At 45.7% G+C, this 20,874-nt stretch overlaps 19 non-coding genes across 19 annotated transcripts; 6 read left to right on the top strand and 13 right to left on the bottom strand.

Annotated features, from left to right (window-relative positions):
• Positions 1–22: 22 nt before the first annotated feature.
• Positions 23–94, bottom strand: Trnag-ucc (transfer RNA glycine (anticodon UCC)). Its single transcript has one exon. It is a non-coding gene; the product is annotated as a tRNA-Gly (tRNA).
• A 166-nt stretch (positions 95–260) lies between these two features.
• On the top strand, positions 261–332 carry Trnam-cau (transfer RNA methionine (anticodon CAU)). Its single transcript has one exon. It is a non-coding gene; the product is annotated as a tRNA-Met (tRNA).
• A 2,296-nt stretch (positions 333–2,628) lies between these two features.
• Positions 2,629–2,700, bottom strand: Trnag-ucc (transfer RNA glycine (anticodon UCC)). The gene has a single exon. It is a non-coding gene; the product is annotated as a tRNA-Gly (tRNA).
• A 1,215-nt stretch (positions 2,701–3,915) lies between these two features.
• Positions 3,916–3,987, bottom strand: Trnag-ucc (transfer RNA glycine (anticodon UCC)). The gene has a single exon. It is a non-coding gene; the product is annotated as a tRNA-Gly (tRNA).
• Positions 3,988–4,153: 166 nt separating this feature from the next.
• Positions 4,154–4,225, top strand: Trnam-cau (transfer RNA methionine (anticodon CAU)). The gene has a single exon. It is a non-coding gene; the product is annotated as a tRNA-Met (tRNA).
• Positions 4,226–5,218: 993 nt separating this feature from the next.
• On the bottom strand, positions 5,219–5,290 carry Trnag-ucc (transfer RNA glycine (anticodon UCC)). Its single transcript has one exon. It is a non-coding gene; the product is annotated as a tRNA-Gly (tRNA).
• A 1,215-nt stretch (positions 5,291–6,505) lies between these two features.
• On the bottom strand, positions 6,506–6,577 carry Trnag-ucc (transfer RNA glycine (anticodon UCC)). Its single transcript has one exon. It is a non-coding gene; the product is annotated as a tRNA-Gly (tRNA).
• Positions 6,578–7,808: 1,231 nt separating this feature from the next.
• Trnag-ucc (transfer RNA glycine (anticodon UCC)) lies at positions 7,809–7,880 on the bottom strand. The gene has a single exon. It is a non-coding gene; the product is annotated as a tRNA-Gly (tRNA).
• A 1,179-nt stretch (positions 7,881–9,059) lies between these two features.
• Trnag-ucc (transfer RNA glycine (anticodon UCC)) lies at positions 9,060–9,131 on the bottom strand. The gene has a single exon. It is a non-coding gene; the product is annotated as a tRNA-Gly (tRNA).
• A 2,533-nt stretch (positions 9,132–11,664) lies between these two features.
• On the bottom strand, positions 11,665–11,736 carry Trnag-ucc (transfer RNA glycine (anticodon UCC)). The gene has a single exon. It is a non-coding gene; the product is annotated as a tRNA-Gly (tRNA).
• A 166-nt stretch (positions 11,737–11,902) lies between these two features.
• Trnam-cau (transfer RNA methionine (anticodon CAU)) lies at positions 11,903–11,974 on the top strand. The gene has a single exon. It is a non-coding gene; the product is annotated as a tRNA-Met (tRNA).
• A 941-nt stretch (positions 11,975–12,915) lies between these two features.
• On the bottom strand, positions 12,916–12,987 carry Trnag-ucc (transfer RNA glycine (anticodon UCC)). Its single transcript has one exon. It is a non-coding gene; the product is annotated as a tRNA-Gly (tRNA).
• Positions 12,988–14,218: 1,231 nt separating this feature from the next.
• Trnag-ucc (transfer RNA glycine (anticodon UCC)) lies at positions 14,219–14,290 on the bottom strand. Its single transcript has one exon. It is a non-coding gene; the product is annotated as a tRNA-Gly (tRNA).
• Positions 14,291–14,456: 166 nt separating this feature from the next.
• On the top strand, positions 14,457–14,528 carry Trnam-cau (transfer RNA methionine (anticodon CAU)). The gene has a single exon. It is a non-coding gene; the product is annotated as a tRNA-Met (tRNA).
• Positions 14,529–15,759: 1,231 nt separating this feature from the next.
• On the top strand, positions 15,760–15,831 carry Trnam-cau (transfer RNA methionine (anticodon CAU)). Its single transcript has one exon. It is a non-coding gene; the product is annotated as a tRNA-Met (tRNA).
• Positions 15,832–17,062: 1,231 nt separating this feature from the next.
• On the top strand, positions 17,063–17,134 carry Trnam-cau (transfer RNA methionine (anticodon CAU)). Its single transcript has one exon. It is a non-coding gene; the product is annotated as a tRNA-Met (tRNA).
• Positions 17,135–18,127: 993 nt separating this feature from the next.
• Positions 18,128–18,199, bottom strand: Trnag-ucc (transfer RNA glycine (anticodon UCC)). The gene has a single exon. It is a non-coding gene; the product is annotated as a tRNA-Gly (tRNA).
• A 1,215-nt stretch (positions 18,200–19,414) lies between these two features.
• Trnag-ucc (transfer RNA glycine (anticodon UCC)) lies at positions 19,415–19,486 on the bottom strand. The gene has a single exon. It is a non-coding gene; the product is annotated as a tRNA-Gly (tRNA).
• Positions 19,487–20,717: 1,231 nt separating this feature from the next.
• Positions 20,718–20,789, bottom strand: Trnag-ucc (transfer RNA glycine (anticodon UCC)). Its single transcript has one exon. It is a non-coding gene; the product is annotated as a tRNA-Gly (tRNA).
• Positions 20,790–20,874: the final 85 nt, after the last annotated feature.

Genomic DNA, 20,874 nt, shown 5'->3' with positions numbered 1-20,874 from the left:
GTCCGTGTGATAAAAGACTTGGTGCGTCGGCCGGGAATCTAACCCGGATCGACTGCTTGGAAGGCAACCATGCTGACCATTACACCACCGACGCAATCTTATAGGATGTGAGATCCAGCCAAGAGGTTTATTTGAACCCTCCTAGTAGTATCTGGCGTTTCTTGTTTGGCACTTTTTGGCCAAACACGGGCTTGTTTTGATCAGATGCAATTGTGCCGGTAGTGATTGTGTTGTGTATAGCGCAGACCCTTTCGTTTAACAGCAGAGTGGCGCAGTGGAAGCGTGCTGGGCCCATAACCCAGAGGTCCGTGGATCGAAACCACGCTCTGCTAACACTTGTTTTGTCTCTAGTGTGCTATGTAACACTCAATTCTCGCAACCTTGCCTTGTCACAAATCTCCAGTATACTCAACAACGGTCTGTGTGGTAATTGGATTTGTCCAATGTCAGCCCCAAAAAGAGACATTTCAAAAGCCAGAAGTGATAAAACGTTGTCCGTGTTTGTTCCAGCTTACTCATACTCCCGTACTACCCTAAACCACAGAGCATTTTTGTCGATATTTAGACAAATCGGATATATGGGGAAAATATAGCACATAAAAGTTTTAAAACTGCTCAATCAAGTTCCATGCCAATGCAAACCACATCGCAGATGTACCCACCAAATATTTTAGGGATGGTGCAAAGTCTGAGCACACAATGACACATTACGTGTTTTGGCACAAGTGTCACTACAGGCCACGCACCTCCATTATTTTCCCTCAGCGACAATGTTAACATTTAGCGCTGAAGCTCAGTCCCAAAAACTTCGTGGCCAATAAGCTTTGGTGCATGCCTAGCCCAGTCTGTGAGAAAGAAGCCATAAAAATCTTGACCCAGGTTAACGGTGAAAATCCTGGACCTTTCTATGCCGGCAGCATAGGTGTGCCTAGCAACGTCAAGGAGACGTCACTCGCAGCCTCATCACCACCTGTCTCCTTGTGTCTTCTCGCCCAGAATTTCAAACTTTCATCATTAAAACTCATACCCGCTCACAGCTTAGACAATTTCCATCATTTTGATACCTGTAGAAGAAAATCTGCAGACTGGCAGCAAATAAAAAAGACTTTACAGCCTAAATTACAGGGAATTACATTCGTCCCTCCCGAAAAACGTAAGTTGTGTTGGGGGTGTGTGTTCATAAGCCAGAGGTCCGTGGATGGAAACGACGCTTTTTTCACGCTTGTTTTGTCTCTACTGTGCTGTGTAAAATTCCACCGCCGCAACGATGGCGGGTCACCATTCTCCAGTTTATTGAGCAACTGTCCGTGTGATAAAGGACTTGGTGCGATGGCCGGGAATCGAACCCGGATCGACTGCTTGGAAGGCAACCATGCTGACCATTACACCACCGACGCAATCTTATAGGATGTGAGATCCAGCCAAGAGGTTTATTTGAACCCTCCTAGCAGTATCTGGCGTTTCTTGTTTGGCACTTTTTGGCCAAACACGGGCTTGTTTTGATCAGATGCAATTGTGCCGGTAGTGATTGTGTTGTGTATAGCGCAGACCCTTTCGTTTAACAGCAGAGTGGCGCAGTGGAAGCGTGCTGGGCCCATAACCCAGAGGTCCGTGGATCGAAACCACGGTCTGCTAACACTTGTTTTGTCTCTAGTGTGCTATGTAACACTCAATTCTCGCAATCATGCCTTGTCACAAATCCCCAGTATACTCAACAACGGTCTGTGTGGTAATTGGATTTGTCCAATGTCAGCCCCAAAAAGAGACATTTCAAAAGCCATGAGTGATGAAACGTTGTCCGTGTTTGTTCCAGCTTACTCATACCCCCGTACTAGCATCAACCACAGAGCATTTTTGTCGATATTTAGACAAATCGGATATGTGGGGAAAATATAGCACATAAAAGTTTTAAAACTGCTCAATCAAGTTCCATGCCAATGCAAACCACATCGCAGATGTACCCACCAAATATTTTAGGGATGGTGCAAAGTCTGAGCACACAATGACACATTACGTGTTTTGGCACAAGTGTCACTACAGGCCAAGCACCTCCATTATTTTCCCTCAGCGACAATGTTAACATTTAGCGCTGAAGCTCAGTCCCAAAAACTTCGTGGCCAATAAGCTTTGGTGCATGCCTAGCCCAGTCTGTGAGAAAGAAGCCATAAAAATCTTGACCCAGGTTAACGGTGAAAATCCTGGACCTTTCTATGCCGGCAGCATAGGTTTGCCTAGCAACGTCAAGGAGACGTCACTCGCAGCCTCATCACCACCTGTCTCCTTGTGCCTTCTCGCCCAGAATTTCAAACTTTCATCATTAAAACTCATACCCGCTCACAGCTTAGACAATTTCCATCATTTTGATACCTGTAGAAGAAAATCTGCAGACTGGCAGCAAATAAAAAAGACTTTACAGCCTAAATTACAGGGAATTACATTCGTCCCTCCCGAAAAACGTAAGTTGTGTTGGGGGTGTGTGTTCATAAGCCAGAGGTCCGTGGATGGAAACGACGCTTTTCTCACGCTTGTTTTGTCTCTACTGTGCTGTGTAAAATTCCACCGCCGCAACGATGGCGGGTCACCATTCTCCAGTTTATTGAGCAACTGTCCGTGTGATGAAAGACTTGGTGCGTCGGCCGGGAATCGAACCCGGATCGACTGCTTGGAAGGCAACCATGCTGACCATTACACCACCGACGCAATCTTATAGGATGTGAGATCCAGCCAAGAGGTTTATTTGAACCCTCCTAGTAGTATGTGGCGTTTCTTGTTTGGCACTTTTTGGCCAAAGACGGGCTTGTTTTGATCAGATGCAATTGTGCCGGTAGTGATTGTGTTGTGTATAGCGCAGACCCGTTCGTTTAACAGCAGAGTGGCGCAGTGGAAGCGTGCTGGGCCCATAAACCAGAGGTCCAATGATCGAAACCACGCTCTGCTAACACTTGTTTTGTCTCTAGTGTGCTATGTAACACTCAATTCTCGCAACCATGCCTTGTCACAAATCCCCAGTATACTCAACAACGGTCTGTGTGGTAATTGGATTTGTCCAATGTCAGCCCCAAAAAGAGACATTTCAAAAGCCAGGAGTGATGAAACGTTGTCCGTGTTTGTTCCAGCTTACTCATACACCCGTACTACCCTCAACCACAGAGCATTTTTGTCGATATTTAGACAAATCGGATATGTGGGGAAAATATAGCACATAAAAGTTTTATAACTGCTCAATCAAGTTCCATGTCAATGCAAACCACATCGCAGATGTACCCACCAAATATTTTACGGATGGTGCAAAGTCTGGGCACACAATGACACATTTCGTGTTTTGGCACAAGTGTCACTACAGGCCAAGCACCTCCATTATTTTCCCTCAGCGACAATGTTAACATTTAGCGCTGAAGCTCAGTCCCAAAAACTTCGTGGCCAATAAGCTTTGGTGCATGCCTAGCCCAGTCTGTGAGAAAGAAGCCATAAAAATCTTGACCCAGGTTAACGTTGAAAATCCTGGACCTTTCTATGCCGGCAGCATAGGTGTGCCTAGCAACGTCAAGGAGGCGTCACTCGCAGCCTCATCACCACCTGTCTCCTTGTGCCTTCTCGCCCAGAATTTCAAACTTTCATCATTAAAACTCATACCCGCTCACAGCTTAGACAATTTCCATCATTTTGATAAATGTAGAAGAAAATCTGCAGACTGGCAGCAAATAAAAAAGACTTTACAGCCTAAATTACAGGGAATTACATTCGTCCCTCCCGAAAAACGTAAGTTGTGTTGGGGGTGTGTGTTCATAAGCCAGAGGTCCGTGGATGGAAACGACGCTTTTCTTACGCTTGTTTTGTTTCTACTGTGCTGTGTAAAATTCCACTGCCGCAACGATGGCGGGTCACCATTCTCCAGTTTATTGAGCAACTGTCCGGTGCGTCGGCCGGGAATCGAACCCGGATCGACTGCTTGGAAGGCAACCATGCTGACCATTACACCACCGACGCAATCTTATAGGATGTGAGATCCAGCCAAGAGGTTTATTTGAACCCTCCTAGTAGTATCTGGCGTTTCTTGTTTGGCACTTTTTGGCCAAAGACGGGCTTGTTTTGATCAGATGCAATTGTGCCGGTAGTGATTGTGTTGTGTAAAGCTCAGATCCTTTCGTTTAACAGCAGAGTGGCGCAGTGGAAGCGTGCTGGGCCCATAACCCAGAGGTCCGTGGATCGAAACCACGCTCTGCTAACACTTGTTTTGTCTCTAGTGTGCTATGTAACACTCAATTCTCGCAACCATGCCTTGTCACAAATCTCCAGTATACTCAACAACGGTCTGTGTGGTAATTGGATTTGTCCAATGTCAGCCCCATAAAGAGACATTTCAAAAGCCAGGAGTGATGAAACGTTGTCCGTGTTTGTTCCAGCTTACTCATACACCCGTACTACCCTCAACCACAGAGCATTTTTGTCGATATTTAGACAAATCGGATATGTGGGGAAAATATAGCACATAAAAGTTTTATAACTGCTCAATCAAGTTCCATGTCAATGCAAACCACATCGCAGATGTACCCACCAAATATTTTAGGGATGGTGCAAAGTCTGAGCACACAATGACACATTACGTGTTTTGGCACAAGTGTCACTACAGGCCACACACCTCCATTATTTTCCCTCAGCGACAATGTTAACATTTTGCGCTGAAGCTCAGTCCCAAAAATTTCGTGGCCAATAAGCTTTGGTGCATGCCTAGCCCAGTCTGTGAGAAAGAAGCCATAAAAATCTTGACCCAGGTTAACGGTGAAAATCCTGGACCTTTCTATGCCGGCAGCATAGGTGTGCCTAGCAACGTCAAGGAGACGTCACTCGCAGCCTCATCACCACCTGTCTCCTTGTGTCTTCTCGCCCAGAATTTCAAACTTTCATCATTAAAACTCATACCCGCTCACAGCTTAGACAATTTCCATCATTTTGATAAATGTAGAAGAAAATCTGCAGACTGGCAGCAAATAAAAAAGACTTTACAGCCTAAATTACAGGGAATTACATTCGTCCCTCCCGAAAAACGTAAGTTGTGTTGGGGGTGTGTGTTCATAAGCCAGAGGTCCGTGGATGGAAACGACGCTTTTCTCACGCTTGTTTTGTCTCTACTGTGCTGTGTAAAATTCCACCGCCGCAACGATGGCGGGTCACCATTCTCCAGTTTATTGAGCAACTGTCCGTGTGATGAAAGACTTGGTGCGTCGGCCGGGAATCGAACCCGGATCGACTGCTTGGAAGGCAACCATGCTGACCATTACACCACCGACGCAATCTTATAGGATGTGAGATCCAGCCAAGAGGTTTATTTGAACCCTCCTAGTAGTATCTGGCGTTTCTTGTTTGGCACTTTTTGGCCAAAGACGGGCTTGTTTTGATCAGATGCAATTGTGCCGGTAGTGATTGTGTTGTGTATAGCGCAGACCCGTTCGTTTAACAGCAGAGTGGCGCAGTGGAAGCGTGCTGGGCCCATAAACCAGAGGTCCAATGATCGAAACCACGCTCTGCTAACACTTGTTTTGTCTCTAGTGTGCTATGTAACACTCAATTCTCGCAACCATGCCTTGTCACAAATCCCCAGTATACTCAACAACGGTCTGTGTGGTAATTGGATTTGTCCAATGTCAGCCCCAAAAAGAGACATTTCAAAAGCCAGGAGTGATGAAACGTTGTCCGTGTTTGTTCCAGCTTACTCATACACCCGTACTACCCTCAACCACAGAGCATTTTTGTCGATATTTAGACAAATCGGATATGTGGGGAAAATATAGCACATAAAAGTTTTATAACTGCTCAATCAAGTTCCATGTCAATGCAAACCACATCGCAGATGTACCCACCAAATATTTTACGGATGGTGCAAAGTCTGGGCACACAATGACACATTTCGTGTTTTGGCACAAGTGTCACTACAGGCCAAGCACCTCCATTATTTTCCCTCAGCGACAATGTTAACATTTAGCGCTGAAGCTCAGTCCCAAAAACTTCGTGGCCAATAAGCTTTGGTGCATGCCTAGCCCAGTCTGTGAGAAAGAAGCCATAAAAATCTTGACCCAGGTTAACGTTGAAAATCCTGGACCTTTCTATGCCGGCAGCATAGGTGTGCCTAGCAACGTCAAGGAGGCGTCACTCGCAGCCTCATCACCACCTGTCTCCTTGTGCCTTCTCGCCCAGAATTTCAAACTTTCATCATTAAAACTCATACCCGCTCACAGCTTAGACAATTTCCATCATTTTGATAAATGTAGAAGAAAATCTGCAGACTGGCAGCAAATAAAAAAGACTTTACAGCCTAAATTACAGGGAATTACATTCGTCCCTCCCGAAAAACGTAAGTTGTGTTGGGGGTGTGTGTTCATAAGCCAGAGGTCCGTGGATGGAAACGACGCTTTTCTTACGCTTGTTTTGTTTCTACTGTGCTGTGTAAAATTCCACTGCCGCAACGATGGCGGGTCACCATTCTCCAGTTTATTGAGCAACTGTCCGGTGCGTCGGCCGGGAATCGAACCCGGATCGACTGCTTGGAAGGCAACCATGCTGACCATTACACCACCGACGCAATCTTATAGGATGTGAGATCCAGCCAAGAGGTTTATTTGAACCCTCCTAGTAGTATCTGGCGTTTCTTGTTTGGCACTTTTTGGCCAAAGACGGGCTTGTTTTGATCAGATGCAATTGTGCCGGTAGTGATTGTGTTGTGTAAAGCTCAGATCCTTTCGTTTAACAGCAGAGTGGCGCAGTGGAAGCGTGCTGGGCCCATAACCCAGAGGTCTGTGGATCGAAACCACGCTCTGCTAACACTTGTTTTGTCTCTAGTGTGCTATGTAACACTCAATTCTCGCAACCATGCCTTGTCACAAATCTCCAGTATACTCAACAACGGTCTGTGTGGTAATTGGATTTGTCCAATGTCAGCCCCATAAAGAGACATTTCAAAAGCCAGGAGTGATGAAACGTTGTCCGTGTTTGTTCCAGCTTACTCATACACCCGTACTACCCTCAACCACAGAGCATTTTTGTCGATATTTAGACAAATCGGATATGTGGGGAAAATATAGCACATAAAAGTTTTATAACTGCTCAATCAAGTTCCATGTCAATGCAAACCACATCGCAGATGTACCCACCAAATATTTTAGGGATGGTGCAAAGTCTGAGCACACAATGACACATTACGTGTTTTGGCACAAGTGTCACTACAGGCCACACACCTCCATTATTTTCCCTCAGCGACAATGTTAACATTTTGCGCTGAAGCTCAGTCCCAAAAATTTCGTGGCCAATAAGCTTTGGTGCATGCCTAGCCCAGTCTGTGAGAAAGAAGCCATAAAAATCTTGACCCAGGTTAACGGTGAAAATCCTGGACCTTTCTATGCCGGCAGCATAGGTGTGCCTAGCAACGTCAAGGAGACGTCACTCGCAGCCTCATCACCACCTGTCTCCTTGTGTCTTCTCGCCCAGAATTTCAAACTTTCATCATTAAAACTCATACCCGCTCACAGCTTAGACAATTTCCATCATTTTGATAAATGTAGAAGAAAATCTGCAGACTGGCAGCAAATAAAAAAGACTTTACAGCCTAAATTACAGGGAATTACATTCGTCCCTCCCGAAAAACGTAAGTTGTGTTGGGGGTGTGTGTTCATAAGCCAGAGGTCCGTGGATGGAAACGACGCTTTTCTTACGCTTGTTTTGTCTCTACTGTGCTGTGTAAAATTCCACTGCCGCAACGATGGCGGGTCACCATTCTCCAGTTTATTGAGCAACTGTCCGTGTGATAAAAGACTTGGTGCGTCGGCCGGGAATCGAACCCGGATCGACTGCTTGGAAGGCAACCATGCTGACCATTACACCACCGACGCAATCTTTTAGGATGTGAGATCCAGCCAAGAGGTTTATTTGAACCCTCCTAGTAGTATCTGGCGTTTCTTGTTTGGCACTTTTTGGCCAAACACGGGCTTGTTTTGATCAGATGCAATTGTACCGGTAGTGATTGTGTTGTGTATAGCGCAGACTCTTTCGTTTAACAGCAGAGTGGCGCAGTGGAAGCGTGCTGGGCCCATAACCCAGAGGTCTGTGGATCGAAACCACGCTCTGCTAACACTTGTTTTGTCTCTAATGTGCTATGTAACACTCAATTCTCGCAACCATGCCTTGTCACAAATCTCCAGTATACTCAACAACGGTCTGTGTGGTAATTGGATTTGTCCAATGTCAGCCCCAAAAAGAGACATTTCAAAAGCCAGGAGTGATGAAACGTTGTCCGTGTTTGTTCCAGCTTACTCATACTCCCGTACTAGCATCAACCACAGAGCATTTTTGTCGATATTTAGACAAATCGGATATGTGGGGAAAATATAGCACATAAAAGTTTTAAAACTGCTCAATCAAGTTCCATGCCAATGCAAACCACATCGCAGATGTACCCACCAAATATACAAGTGTCACTACAGGCCACGCACCTCCATTATTTTCCCTCAGCGACAATGTTAACATTTAGCGCTGAAGCTCAGTCCCAAAAATTTCGTGGCCAATAAGCTTTGGTGCATGCCTAGCCCAGTCTGTGAGAAAGAAGCCATAAAAATCTTGACCCAGGTTAACGGTGAAAATCCTGGACCTTTCTATGCCGGCAGCATAGGTGTGCCTAGCAACGTCAAGGAGGCGTCACTCGCAGCCTCATCACCACCTGTCTCCTTGTGTCTTCTCGCCCAGAATTTCAAACTTTCATCATTAAAACTCATACCCGCTCACAGCTTAGACAATTTCCATCATTTTGATAAATGTAGAAGAAAATCTGCAGACTGGCAGCAAATAAAAATGACTTTACAGCCTAAATTACAGGGAATTACATTCGTCCCTCCCGAAAAACGTAAGTTGTGTTGAGGGTGTGTGTTCATAAGCCAGAGGTCCGTGGATGGAAACGACGCTTTTTTCACGCTTGTTTTGTCTCTACTGTGCTGTGTAAAATTCCACTGCCGCAACGATGGCGGGTCACCATTCTCCAGTTTATTGAGCAACTGTCCGTGTGATAAAAGACTTGGTGCGTCGGCCGGGAATCGAACCCGGATCGACTGCTTGGAAGGCAACCATGCTGACCATTACACCACCGACGCAATCTTATAGGATGTGAGATCCAGCCAAGAGGTTTATTTGAACCCTCCTAGTAGTATCTGGCGTTTCTTGTTTGGCAATTTTTGGCCAAAGACGGGCTTGTTTTGATCAGATGCAATTGTGCCGGTAGTGATTGTGTTGTGTATAGCGCAGACCCTTTTGTTTAGCAGCAGAGTGGCGCAGTGGAAGCGTGCTGCGCCCATAACCCAGATGTCCGTGGATCGAAACCACGCTCTGCTAACACTTGTTTTGTCTCTATTGTGCTATGTAACACTCAATTCTCGCAACCATGCCTTGTCACAAATCTCCAGTATACTCAACAACGGTCTGTGTGGTAATTGGATTTGGCCAATGTCAGCCCCAAAAAGAGACATTTCAAAAGCCAGGAGTGATGAAACGTTGTCCGTGTTTGTTCCAGCTTACTCATACTCCCGTACTAGCATCAACCACAGAGCATTTTTGTCGATATTTAGACAAATCGGATATGTGGGGAAAATATAGCACATAAAAGTTTTAAAACTGCTCAATCAAGTTCCATGCCAATGCAAACCACATCGCAGATGTACCCACCAAATATTTTACGGATGGTGCAAAGTCTGGGCACACAATGACACATTACGTGTTTTGGCACAAGTGTCAGTACAGGCCACGCACCTCCATTATTTTCCCTCAGCGACAATGTTAACATTTAGCGCTGAAGCTCAGTCCCAAAAACTTCGTGGCCAATAAGCTTTGGTGCATGCCTAGCCCAGTCTGTGAGAAAGAAGCCATAAAAATCTTGACCCAGGTTAACGGTGAAAATCCTGGACCTTTCTATGCCGGCAGCATAGGTGTGCCTAGCAACGTCAAGGAGACGTCACTCGCAGCCTCATCACCACCTGTCTCCTTGTGTCTTCTCGCCCAGAATTTCAAACTTTCATCATTAAAACTCATACCCGCTCACAGCTTAGACAATTTCCATCATTTTGATACCTGTAGAAGAAAATCTGCAGACTGGCAGCAAATAAAAAAGACTTTACAGCCTAAATTACAGGGAATTACATTCGTCCCTCCCGAAAAACGTAAGTTGTGTTGGGGGTGTGTGTTCATAAGCCAGAGGTCCGTGGATGGAAACGACGCCTTTCTCACGCTTGTTTTGTCTCTACTGTGCTGTGTAAAATTCCACTGCCGCAACGATGGCGGGTCACCATTCTCCAGTTTATTGAGCAACTGTCCGTGTGATAAAAGACTTGGTGCGACGGCGGGAATCGAACCCGGATCGACTGCTTGGAAGGCAACCATGCTGACCATCACACCACCGACGCAATCTTATAGGATGTGAGATCCAGCCAAGAGGTTTATTTGAACCCTCCTAGTAGTATCTGGCGTTTCTTGTTTGGCACTTTTTGGCCAAAGACGGGCTTGTTTTGATCAGATGCAATTGTGCCGGTAGTGATTGTGTTGTGTATAGCGCAGACCCTTTTGTTTAACAGCAGAGTGGCGCAGTGGAAGCGTGCTGGGCCCATAAACCAGAGGTCCGTGGATCGAAACCACGCTCTGCTAACACTTGTTTTGTCTCTAGTGTGCTATGTAACACTCAATTCTCGCAACCATGCCTTGTCACAAATCTCCAGTATACTCAACAACGGTCTGTGTGGTAATTGGATTTGGCCAATGTCAGCCCGAAAAGGAGACATTTCAAAAGCCAGGAGTGATGAAACGTTGTCCGTGTTTGTTCCAGCTTACTCATACACCCGTACTACCCTCAACCACAGAGCATTTTTGTCGATATTTAGACAAATCGGATATGTGGGGAAAATATAGCACATAAAAGTTTTAAAACTGCTCAATCAAGTTCCATGTCAATGCAAACCACATCGCAGATGTACCCACCAAATATTTTACGGATGGTGCAAAGTCTGGGCACACAATGACACATTACGTGTTTTGGCACAAGTGTCAGTACAGGCCACACACCTCCATTATTTTCCCTCAGCGACAATGTTAACATTTTGCGCTGAAGCTCAGTCCCAAAAATTTCGTGGCCAATAAGCTTTGGTGCATGCCTAGCCCAGTCTGTGAGAAAGAAGCCATAAAAATCTTGACCCAGGTTAACGGTGAAAATCCTGGACTTTTCTATGCCGGCAGCATAGGTGTGCCTAGCAACGTCAAGGAGACGTCACTCGCAGCCTCATCACCACCTGTCTCCTTGTGTCTTCTCGCCCAGAATTTCAAACTTTCATCATTAAAACTCATACCCGCTCACAGCTTAGACAATTTCCATCATTTTGATAAATGTAGAAGAAAATCTGCAGACTGGCAGCAAATAAAAAAGACTTTACAGCCTAAATTACAGGGAATTACATTCGTCCCTCCCGAAAAACGTAAGTTGTGTTGGGGGTGTGTGTTCATAAGCCAGAGGTCCGTGGATGGAAACGACGCTTTTCTTACGCTTGTTTTGTCTCTACTGTGCTGTGTAAAATTCCACTGCCGCAACGATGGCGGGTCACCATTCTCCAGTTTTTTGAGCAACTGTCCGTGTGATAAAATACTTGGTGCGTCGGCCGGGAATCGAACCCGGATCGACTGCTTGGAAGGCAACCATGCTGACCATTACACCACCGACGCAATCTTTTAGGATGTGAGATCCAGCCAAGAGGTTTATTTGAACCCTCCTAGTAGTATCTGGCGTTTCTTGTTTGGCACTTTTTGGCCAAAGACGGGCTTGTTTTGATCAGATGCAATTGTACCGGTAGTGATTGTGTTGTGTATAGGGCAGACTCTTTCGTTTAACAGCAGAGTGGCGCAGTGGAAGCGTGCTGGGCCCATAACCCAGAGGTCCGTGGATCGAAACCACGCTCTGCTAACACTTGTTTTGTCTCTAGTGTGCTATGTAACACTCAATTCTCGCAACCATGCCTTGTCACAAATCTCCAGTATACTCAACAACGGTCTGTGTGGTAATTGGATTTGTCCAATGTCAGCCCCAAAAAGAGACATTTCAAAAGCCAGGAGTGATGAAACGTTGTCCGTGTTTGTTCCAGCTTACTCATACTCCCGTACTAGCATCAACCACAGAGCATTTTTGTCGATATTTAGACAAATCGGATATGTGGGGAAAATATAGCACATAAAAGTTTTAAAACTGCTCAATCAAGTTCCATGCCAATGCAAACCACATAGCAGATGTACCCACCAAATATACAAGTGTCACTACAGGCCACGCACCTCCATTATTTTCCCTCAGCGACAATGTTAACATTTAGCGCTGAAGCTCAGTCCCAAAAACTTCGTGGCCAATAAGCTTTGGTGCATGCCTAGCCCAGTCTGTGAGAAAGAAGCCATAAAAATCTTGACCCAGGTTAACGGTGAAAATCCTGGACCTTTCTATGCCGGCAGCATAGGTGTGCCTAGCAACGTCAAGGAGACGTCACTCGCAGCCTCATCACCACCTGTCTCCTTGTGTCTTCTCGCCCAGAATTTCAAACTTTCATTATTAAAACTCATATCCGCTCACAGCTTAGATAATTTCCATCATTTTGATACCTGTAGAAGAAAATCTGCAGACTGGCAGCAAATAAAAAAGACTTTACAGCCTAAATTACAGGGAATTACATTCGTCCCTCCCGAAAAACGTAAGTTGTGTTGGGGGTGTGTGTTCATAAGCCAGAGGTCTGTGGATGGAAACGACGCTTTTCTTACGCTTGTTTTGTCTCCACTGTGCTGTGTAAAATTCCACTGCCGCAACGATGGCGGGTCACCATTCTCCAGTTTATTGAGCAACTGTCCGTGAGATAAAGGACTTGGTGCGTCGGCCGGGAATCGAACCCGGATCGACTGCTTGGAAGGCAACCATGCTGACCATTACACCACCGACGCAATCTTATAGGATGTGAGATCCAGCCAAGAGGTTTATTTGAACCCTCCTAGTAGTATCTGGCGTTTCTTGTTTGGCACTTTTTGGCCAAACACGGGCTTGTTTTGATCAGATGCAATTGTGCCGGTAGTGATTGTGTTGTGTATAGCTCAGATCCTTTCGTTTAACAGCAGAGTGGCGCAGTGGAAGCGTGCTGGGCCCATAACCCAAAGGTCCGTGGATCGAAACCACGCTCTGCTAACACTTGTTTTTTCTCTAGTGTGCTATGTAACACTCAATTCTCGCAACCATGCCTTGTCACAAATCTCCAGTATACTCAACAACGGTCTGTGTGGTAATTGGATTTGTCCAATGTCAGCCCCATAAAGAGACATTTCAAAAGCCAGGAGTGATGAAACGTTGTCCGTGTTTGTTCCAGCTTACTCATACACCCGTACTACCCTCAACCACAGAGCATTTTTGTCGATATTTAGACAAATCGGATATGTGGGGAAAATATAGCACATAAAAGTTTTATAACTGCTCAATCAAGTTCCATGCCAATGCAAACCACATCGCAGATGTACCCACCAAATATTTTAGGGATGGTGCAAAGTCTGAGCACACAATGACACATTACGTGTTTTGGCACAAGTGTCACTACAGGCCACACACCTCCATTATTTTCCCTCAGCGACAATGTTAACATTCAGCGCTGAAGCTCAGTCCCAAAAATTTCGTGGCCAATAAGCTTTGGTGCATGCCTAGCCCAGTCTGTGAGAAAGAAGCCATAAAAATCTTGACCCAGGTTAACGGTGAAAATCCTGGACCTTTCTATGCCGGCAGCATAGGTGTGCCTAGCAACATCAAGGAGACGTCACTCGCAGCCTCATCACCACCTGTCTCCTTGTGTCTTCTCGCCCAGAATTTCAAACTTTCATCATTAAAACTCATACCCGTTCACAGCTTAGACAATTTCCATCATTTTGATACCTGTAGAAGAAAATCTGCAGACTGGCAGCAAATAAAAAAGGCTTTACAGCCTAAATTACAGGGAATTACATTCGTCCCTCCCGAAAAACGTAAGTTGTGTTGGGGGTGTGTGTTCATAAGCCAGAGGTCCGTGGATGGAAACGACGCTTTTTTCACGCTTGTTTTGTCTCTACTGTGCTGTGTAAAATTCCACTGCCGCAACGATGGCGGGTCACCATTCTCCAGTTTATTGAGCAACTGTCCGTGTGATAAAATACTTGGTGCGTCGGCCGGGAATCGAACCCGGACCGACTGCTTGGAAGGCAACCATGCTGACCATTACACCACCGACGCAATCTTATAGGATGTGAGATCCAGCCAAGAGGTTTATTTGAACCCTCCTGGTAGTATCTGGCGTTTCTTGTTTGGCACTTTTTGGCCAAAGACGGGCTTGTTTTGATCAGATGCAATTGTGCCGGTAGTGATTGTGTTGTGTATAGCTCAGATAATTTCTTTTAACAGCAGAGTGGCGCAGTGGAAGCGTGCTGGGCCCATAACCCAGAGGTCCGTGGATCGAAACCACGCTCTGCTAATTCTTGTTTTGTCTCTAGTGTGCTATGTAACACTCAATTCTCGCAACCATGCCTTGTCACAAATCTCCAGTATACTCAACAACGGTCTGTGTGGTAATTGGATTTGTCCAATGTCAGCCCCAAAAAGAGACATTTCAAAAGCCAGGAGTGATGAAACGTTGTCCGTGTTTGTTCCAGCTTACTCATACACCCGTACTACCCTCAACCACAGAGCATTTTTGTCGATATTTAGACAAATCGGATATGTGGGGAAAATATAGCACATAAAAGTTTTATAACTGCTCAATCAAGTTCCATGCCAATGCAAACCACATCGCAGATGTACCCACCAAATATTTTAGGGATGGTGCAAAGTCTGAGCACACAATGACACATTACGTGTTTTGGCACAAGTGTCACTACAGGCCACGCACCTCCATTATTTTCCCTCAGCGACAATGTTAACATTTAGCGCTGAAGTTCAGTCCCAAAAACTTCGTGGCCAATAAGCTTTGGTGCATGCCTAGCCCAGTCTGTGAGAAAGAAGCCATAAAAATCTTGACCCAGGTTAACGGTGAAAATCCTGGACCTTTCTATGCCGGCAGCATAGGTGTGCCTAGCAACGTCAAGGAGGCGTCACTCGCAGCCTCATCACCACCTGTCTCCTTGTGTCTTCTCGCCCAGAATTTCAAACTTTCATCATTAAAACTCATACCCGCTCACAGCTTAGACAATTTCCATCATTTTGATACCTGTAGAAGAAAATCTGCAGACTGGCAGCAAATAAAAAAGACTTTACAGCCTAAATTACAGGGAATTACATTCGTCCCTCCCGAAAAACGTAAGTTGTGTTGGGGGTGTGTGTTCATAAGCCAGAGGTCCGTGGATGGAAACGACGCCTTTCTCACGCTTGTTTTGTCTCTACTGTGCTGTGTAAAATTCCACTGCCGCAACGATGGCGGGTCACCATTCTCCAGTTTATTGAGCAACTGTCCGTGTGATAAAAGACTTGGTGCGTCGGCCGGGAATCTAACCCGGATCGACTGCTTGGAAGGCAACAATGCTGACCATTACACCACCGACGCAATCTTTTAGGATGTGAGATCCAGCCAAGAGGTTTATTTGAACCCTCCTAGTAGTATCTGGCGTTTCTTGTTTGGCACTTTTTGGCCAAACACGGGCTTGTTTTGATCAGATGCAATTGTGCCGGTAGTGATTGTGTTGTGTATAGCGCAGACCCTTTCGTTTAACAGCAGAGTGGCGCAGTGGAAGCGTGCTGGGCCCATAACCCAGAGGTCCGTGGATCGAAACCACGCTCTGCTAACACTTGTTTTGTCTCTAGTGTGCTATGTAACACTCAATTCTCGCAACCTTGCCTTGTCACAAATCTCCAGTATACTCAACAACGGTCTGTGTGGTAATTGGATTTGTCCAATGTCAGCCCCAAAAAGAGACATTTCAAAAGCCAGAAGTGATAAAACGTTGTCCGTGTTTGTTCCAGCTTACTCATACTCCCGTACTACCCTAAACCACAGAGCATTTTTGTCGATATTTAGACAAATCGGATATGTGGGGAAAATATAGCACATAAAAGTTTTAAAACTGCTCAATCAAGTTCCATGCCAATGCAAACCACATCGCAGATGTACCCACCAAATATTTTAGGGATGGTGCAAAGTCTGAGCACACAATGACACATTACGTGTTTTGGCACAAGTGTCACTACAGGCCACGCACCTCCATTATTTTCCCTCAGCGACAATGTTAACATTTAGCGCTGAAGCTCAGTCCCAAAAACTTCGTGGCCAATAAGCTTTGGTGCATGCCTAGCCCAGTCTGTGAGAAAGAAGCCATAAAAATCTTGACCCAGGTTAACGGTGAAAATCCTGGACCTTTCTATGCCGGCAGCATAGGTGTGCCTAGCAACGTCAAGGAGACGTCACTCGCAGCCTCATCACCACCTGTCTCCTTGTGTCTTCTCGCCCAGAATTTCAAACTTTCATCATTAAAACTCATACCCGCTCACAGCTTAGACAATTTCCATCATTTTGATACCTGTAGAAGAAAATCTGCAGACTGGCAGCAAATAAAAAAGACTTTACAGCCTAAATTACAGGGAATTACATTCGTCCCTCCCGAAAAACGTAAGTTTTGTTGGGGGTGTGTGTTCATAAGCCAGAGGTCCGTGGATGGAAACGACGCTTTTTTCACGCTTGTTTTGTCTCTACTGTGCTGTGTAAAATTCCACCGCCGCAACGATGGCGGGTCACCATTCTCCAGTTTATTGAGCAACTGTCCGTGTGATAAAGGACTTGGTGCGATGGCCGGGAATCGAACCCGGATCGACTGCTTGGAAGGCAACCATGCTGACCATTACACCACCGACGCAATCTTATAGGATGTGAGATCCAGCCAAGAGGTTTATTTGAACCCTCCTAGCAGTATCTGGCGTTTCTTGTTTGGCACTTTTTGGCCAAACACGGGCTTGTTTTGATCAGATGCAATTGTGCCGGTAGTGATTGTGTTGTGTATAGCGCAGACCCTTTCGTTTAACAGCAGAGTGGCGCAGTGGAAGCGTGCTGGGCCCATAACCCAGAGGTCCGTGGATCGAAACCACGCTCTGCTAACACTTGTTTTGTCTCTAGTGTGCTATGTAACACTCAATTCTCGCAATCATGCCCTGTCACAAATCCCCAGTATACTCAACAACGGTCTGTGTGGTAATTGGATTTGTCCAATGTCAGCCCCAAAAAGAGACATTTCAAAAGCCATGAGTGATGAAACGTTGTCCGTGTTTGTTCCAGCTTACTCATACCCCCGTACTAGCATCAACCACAGAGCATTTTTGTCGATATTTAGACAAATCGGATATGTGGGGAAAATATAGCACATAAAAGTTTTAAAACTGCTCAATCAAGTTCCATGCCAATGCAAACCACATCGCAGATGTACCCACCAAATATTTTAGGGATGGTGCAAAGTCTGAGCACACAATGACACATTACGTGTTTTGGCACAAGTGTCACTACAGGCCAAGCACCTCCATTATTTTCCCTCAGCGACAATGTTAACATTTAGCGCTGAAGCTCAGTCCCAAAAACTTCGTGGCCAATAAGCTTTGGTGCATGCCTAGCCCAGTCTGTGAGAAAGAAGCCATAAAAATCTTGACCCAGGTTAACGGTGAAAATCCTGGACCTTTCTATGCCGGCAGCATAGGTGTGCCTAGCAACGTCAAGGAGACGTCACTCGCAGCCTCATCACCACCTGTCTCCTTGTGCCTTCTCGCCCAGAATTTCAAACTTTCATCATTAAAACTCATACCCGCTCACAGCTTAGACAATTTCCATCATTTTGATACCTGTAGAAGAAAATCTGCAGACTGGCAGCAAATAAAAAAGACTTTACAGCCTAAATTACAGGGAATTACATTCGTCCCTCCCGAAAAACGTAAGATGTGTTGGGGGTGTGTGTTCATAAGCCAGAGGTCCGTGGATGGAAACGACGCTTTTCTCAGGCTTGTTTTGTCTCTACTGTGCTGTGTAAAATTCCACCGCCGCAACGATGGCGGGTCACCATTCTCCAGTTTATTGAGCAACTGTCCGTGTGATGAAAGACTTGGTGCGTCGGCCGGGAATCGAACCCGGATCGACTGCTTGGAAGGCAACCATGCTGACCATTACACCACCGACGCAATCTTATAGGATGTGAGATCCAGCCAAGAGGTTTATTTGAACCCTCCTAGTAGTATCTGGCGTTTCTTGTTTGGCACTTTTTGGCCAAAGACGGGCTTGTTTTGATCAGATGCAATTGTGCCGGTAGTGATTGTGTTGTGTATAGCGCAGACCCGTTCGTTTAACAGCAGAGTGGCGCAGTGGAAGCGTGCTGGGCCCATAACCCAGAGGTCCAATGATCGAAACCACGCTCTGCTAACACTTGTTTTGTCTCTAGTGTGCTATGTAACACTCAATTCTCGCAACCATGCCTTGTCACAAATCCCCAGTATACTCAACAACGGTCTGTGTGGTAATTGGATTTGTCCAATGTCAGCCCCAAAAAGAGACATTTCAAAAGCCAGGAGTGATGAAACGTTGTCCGTGTTTGTTCCAGCTTACTCATACACCCGTACTACCCTCAACCACAGAGCATTTTTGTCGATATTTAGACAAATCGGATATGTGGGGAAAATATAGCACATAAAAGTTTTATAACTGCTCAATTAAGTTCCATGTCAATGCAAACCACATCGCAGATGTACCCACCAAATATTTTACGGATGGTGCAAAGTCTGGGCACACAATGACACATTTCGTGTTTTGGCACAAGTGTCACTACAGGCCAAGCACCTCCATTATTTTCCCTCAGCGACAATGTTAACATTTAGCGCTGAAGCTCAGTCCCAAAAACTTCGTGGCCAATAAGCTTTGGTGCATGCCTAGCCCAGTCTGTGAGAAAGAAGCCATAAAAATCTTGACCCAGGTTAACGTTGAAAATCCTGGACCTTTCTATGCCGGCAGCATAGGTGTGCCTAGCAACGTCAAGGAGGCGTCACTCGCAGCCTCATCACCACCTGTCTCCTTGTGCCTTCTCGCCCAGAATTTCAAACTTTCATCATTAAAACTCATACCCGCTCACAGCTTAGACAATTTCCATCATTTTGATAAATGTAGAAGAAAATCTGCAGACTGGCAGCAAATAAAAAAGACTTTACAGCCTAAATTACAGGGAATTACATTCGTCCCTCCCGAAAAACGTAAGTTGTGTTGGGGGTGTGTGTTCATAAGCCAGAGGTCCGTGGATGGAAACGACGCTTTTCTTACGCTTGTTTTGTTTCTACTGTGCTGTGTAAAATTCCACTGCCGCAACGATGGCGGGTCACCATTCTCCAGTTTATTGAGCAACTGTCCGGTGCGTCGGCCGGGAATCGAACCCGGATCGACTGCTTGGAAGGCAACCATGCTGACCATTACACCACCGACGCAATCTTATAGGATGTGAGATCCAGCCAAGAGGTTTATTTGAACCCTCCTAGTAGTATCTGGCGTTTCTTGTTTGGCACTTTTTGGCCAAAGATGGGCTTGTTTTGATCAGATGCAATTGTGCCGGTAGTGATTGTGTTGTGTATAGCTCAGACCCTTTCGTTAAACAGCAGAGTGGCGCAGTGGAAGCGTGCTGTGCCCATAACCCAGAGGTCCGTGGATCGAAACCACGCTCTGCTAACACTTGTTTTGTCTCTAGTGTGCTATGTAACACTCAATTCTCGCAACCATGCCTTGTCACAAATCCCCAGTATACTCAACAACGGTCTGTGTGGTAATTGGATTTGTCCAATGTCAGCCCCAAAAAGAGACATTTCAAAAGCCATGAGTGATGAAACGTTGTCCGTGTTTGTTCCAGCTTACTCATACCCCCGTACTAGCATCAACCACAGAGCATTTTTGTCGATATTTAGACAAATCGGATATGTGGGGAAAATATAGCACATAAAAGTTTTAAAACTGCTCAATCAAGTTCCATGCCAATGCAAACCACATCGCAGATGTACCCACCAAATATTTTACGGATGGTGCAAATTCTGGGCTCACAATGACACATTACGTGTTTTGGCACTAGTGTCACTACAGGCCACGCACCTCCATTATTTTCCCTCAGCGACAATGTTAACATTTAGCGCTGAAGCTCAGTCCCAAAAACTTCATCGCCATTAAGCTTTGGTGCATGCCTAGCCCTGTCTGTGAGAAAGAAGCCATAAAAATCTTGACCCAGGTTAACGGTGAAAATCCTGGACCTTTCTATGCCGGCAGCATAGGTGTGCCTAGCAACGTCAAGGAGGCGTCACTCGCAGCCTCATCACCACCTGTCTCCTTGTGTCTTCTCGCCCAGAATTTCAAACTTTCATCATTAAAACTCATACCCGCTCACAGCTTAGATAATTTCCATCATTTTGATACCTGTAGAAGAAAATCTGCAGACTGGCAGCAAATAAAAAAGACTTTACAGCCTAAATTACAGGGAATTACATTCGTCCCTCCCGAAAAACGTAAGTTGTGTTGGGGGTGTGTGTTCATAAGCCAGAGGTCCGTGGATGGAAACGACGCTTTTTTCACGCTTGTTTTGTCTCTACTGTGCTGTGTAAAATTCCACTGCCGCAACGATGGCGGGTCACCATTCTCCAGTTTATTGAGCAACTGTCCGTGTGATAAAATACTTGGTGTGTCGGCCGGGATTCGAACCCGGATCGACTGCTTGGAAGGCAACCATGCTGACCATTACACCACCGACGCAATCTTATAGGATGTGAGATCCAGCCAAGAGGTTTATTTGAACCCTCCTAGTAGTATCTGGCGTTTCTTGTTTGGCACTTTTTGG

Source organism: Liolophura sinensis, chromosome 7, assembly GCF_032854445.1.
Source record: "Liolophura sinensis isolate JHLJ2023 chromosome 7, CUHK_Ljap_v2, whole genome shotgun sequence".
Taxonomy (NCBI): domain Eukaryota; kingdom Metazoa; phylum Mollusca; class Polyplacophora; order Chitonida; family Chitonidae; genus Liolophura; species Liolophura sinensis.
This window is presented reverse-complemented; position numbering and strand designations above follow the sequence as displayed.